We start from the raw sequence: 3,920 nt of genomic DNA on the forward strand, positions 1-3,920 counted from the left end.
GAAGAGACGATTGGAAAAATCAGTACACATGTCGGGGTGGATGAGTTGACTGTTAGTCGACCGTTGGCAGTTAAAAGGAGTGATGAGGAAAGTCAAAATGATTTAGTAGTTGTAGGTATTTTTGTATTCATTAAAAAAGGTCGATAAGGATTGGAGGCAAACGTCTTTCGGGTATAATTGGAGGCAGTCGCTGATGTTGAGAAGATGATTTTTTGTTAGACTGTTGTTGGAGAGGATTCTACCCCTGATGTCGTCAAATTTTGAGCACTCGTTGAGGCGGTGTATGGTTGTATCAGTTTTATTTGGGCAGTATTTGCACTGGTTAGTGGTGCAGATGTTGCGGGTATAAAGAAAGTGGTTAGTAAGCAACGAGTTTGTTCTAACGCGATTAATGAGGACGTTGATACGGCGGTCCGTGATGTCAGGAATAGAGATATCTGATGTGTTAGAGAGCCAAGGGTAGAGTGATTTTTTGGGGTAGGTGTTCCATTTGTTGTTCATATATTTCTCGTTGTCGGACTTGATGACGAAGATTACTGCCGAAGACCGTCTTGTTTATTTCATATCTTGATTCACTCGAGCGATAACAGCGCCAATATTAAGAAAAAGTTATTTTAATTTTTTCGCAACTACTGTACTAAGGAAGCGATTTATATACTAATTTAAATTTACTTTGCTTTAAAAATTAAAAGTATTTCGGTCAATATTTCGGTGTAGATGTTAAAATAAAAAGTATAAAAAAGAAATGGTAAAAAAAGCTATTTTTAAAAATCAAGACTTCAGTACATTTTTCTTATTACCTATGGTTTGTTCTACCTGAATACTTGAATACAAACATTTTGGTTAGATTCGAATTTCAATACACGAAAAAAAATTATGTTTAGTCGTAACTTCGTGTGAAGTATAAAATTATTAAAGAAAAATACCAAAATTTTTTGGTATATCGTTATATAGATTTACAGAGTAGAATTTACTAGTTTCTAGTAGAAAGTAACTAGAAACTGAGAAATCGCTATAATTTCTATAATTCTTATGTAATGTCGATGAAAATTATTTGACATGTACCTTATTAAATGGAAATACAGATGTATACCTTCATTGTAGGAATGTAGGTACATACATGCCAACCCATCATCAACTCCCCATATTCCATTCTGCAGGCAGTCTTCAGGTGTCAGCTCCTGCACGTAATGAAGTTTCCACGAACGATAATTCAGTGCTTTAACACCGCATGTATGGTGTACCTTGAAAGTCCACTTTCGCGAGCAGCCTCACGTGTTGATTTATGTGGGCTGCAGGTGAACAATTCCCACATCGACGACACATTTTCCTCAGATCATGGTGTGGATGGACAGCCACTTCTCTGTGTGTCCGCAACCAAACCTGTGGTCATTTGCTTTGAATGACAATTCTTGATTGTTTCCAGATCGATTATGGCATAACGTCCTTTCACCATATCGACGAATGAGAATTATAATATCTTATCTCCACTTTTTCAAATTTTTCATGAGACGAGTTTAAAGTTTGACTTATTATAAAATTGTTACTTATCAAAACTCAACATTGCAAATTTTTAGGGTAAACGTTGGTAATTTCGTAATATTTTTTAAATTCATCTTCATCAAATAAATAATGTAAGACGAGATTTGAAATTTTGCTCGCAGGTAGCGTGGAATATATTAATTTGAAAATTTTGTTCATTTAAGTAAGCTGCCATTTTTATAACTGTTAGCAAAAACGGTCTTTGTTGTAAGAAGAAAACTGGAATTTGTAGAAGTGCTTTCGAAAACTAGTTTTATCTTAATTAAATTTACAAACAAAATATTGATGATAAGTGAATTATTCTTTGATATTTCAATAAACTAAGAACTGGAAATATATTTAAACACGCGGTTATTATTTTTTTATTATATTGTGCGTTTAAATTTTCTTAGCTATTCGGGCAACATTTTTAGCTTTCGCTGTGAAATTCTAGACATATCGAACACAAGGACTATTTAATAATTAATTATCGTCGATTAGAGTATTAAAATAATATATTACTTACAGATAATGTTAGTTGAATATATCTTGAATATCTGCCATACTTTTCATGTCCAAAATGAGGTATAATAAAATAACTTATATACAATATAACTTATCACGAAATTACTACTCTAGATGCCATCAAAATATCGTCAATGTGAAAAAGATACGTTTTTTAAAGTCGCGAGGATATAAGAGCAATTATTTACTGTGACATCCTCACAATGCCGGGCTGCAATTTTTAATCACATTTTTAATTTATTTAAAATATATGCTCTCCACCTCAAATTAGTAGTAGCTTGCTCCTGTACATCATACTTTTCCTGTTAGCAATTGAGTTGTCTATGTAACTCCTTTCAGGGGAAAAATTTCGAATTGAAATAACGTGACTTCCGGTTTGCATCGGAAGTTGTTATATAGTTAATCGGAGCCTCCTGCCCCTAAGCTTTCCATGCCGTATCTACTCATCTTCTATCTATCCAATTCTGTTCTCGAGATTGACAGACAGACTGACATACAGACAAACGACAATAGGTATTTATAGGTCTACAATTTTTTTAAATTGCAGCCAAATATATAGGCTAAAGGACCCTCTTACGAAATTAGCAATGTATTATCACGAAATAACACCTGTACGCAACATAAAAAATATACTCGTAGAAAACTAAGATATAAATATATTCTTAATGACAAAAAACCATGCTGTTATCTTGAGTATGGTCTCTTTAATATACTATTAGACCTGTAGCCTATAGTTAACATGTCCATTTATAAAATATATATCCGATAATTAAAGAATGATTAATTTTATCACATATTTACCAATGTATATCCTATATTTTATTCCCAGTGTATGTTATTTTCATATTTCCAGTCTGATGTTTATAATTTTTATATTATCACAGTGAAATCTGGGTTGTCCTTTTAGAGAAAATCCAGCAACGAGTTGTTTAACTTTCCCGGCAACATTTAAAACTATATTTGTGGCGTCATCTGTTATGATATTTTATTATTAAAATTTTTTATATTTTTAATTATTATAAAATGGAAAAAAGATTAATTTTGAGGGTAGAGACGTGTTTTATATATATATATAAGTTGTAAATGCAATAAGGAGTAAAATCGTCGAAGAGGCGGGACGAAAATATACATCGTTCCGAAATGCATTTGTAACAGTAAAATAACGAATAAAGTCATCGTTATTGGAAACCTTTGGATATTAGAAGTGCTGTATTGAAATTCTCAAACTTAGAAGGTTTATAGAGAAAGAAAAGATAGAATTTCAGTACTCTTTATCTACATTATAGATTTATAAAAATCCACATCAATAACAGGCATGAATTTTGATATAAATTTAATGTCTTTTATCTTCTCCTTTGAAAGTGGGCTTGCTGTAGCAGCTTTGGTTTTATTTTTGGAAACCCAGCCACTGTAGCCTGTAGTCGATTGGAATTCCGCCTAATGGCTGCAATTTCAAACGTTTCACACGTAAAACTTGGCTTTGGCTTGTACATAACATGGTTTTGGAATACACTTATTAGCTGAAGTAGCCGTATATCGAACTAACAGAATTCCTTAATGTGTAAGTCTCTATACCTCCAGCCGGGACAAATAGTATAGTTACGAACTAACGGAATTTCGAACTATCCAGATGTTTGATCTTAGTAAACTGCAGTGGCGTGCCGTGACATTTGATGATAGGGAAGCTGTGTTTCTATAAGAAGCCAACTTCCAGGGGCAATCAGTTAATTCTTTCTTTAAATGTATTTTTAATAGATTATTTATCTGACGTACTTAATAAATAAACAAGTTCAATAAAATTACCTCTGTTATTAGATCCAATATATTCCATATGCCCTCTAAATGCCAATTCTTGCTTTGATAAAAACATATAA

This window comes from Centruroides sculpturatus, unplaced genomic scaffold (genome assembly GCF_000671375.1).
Source record: "Centruroides sculpturatus isolate CEXI.00-Female unplaced genomic scaffold, Cexi_2.0 scaffold280, whole genome shotgun sequence".
NCBI lineage: Eukaryota > Metazoa > Arthropoda > Arachnida > Scorpiones > Buthidae > Centruroides > Centruroides sculpturatus.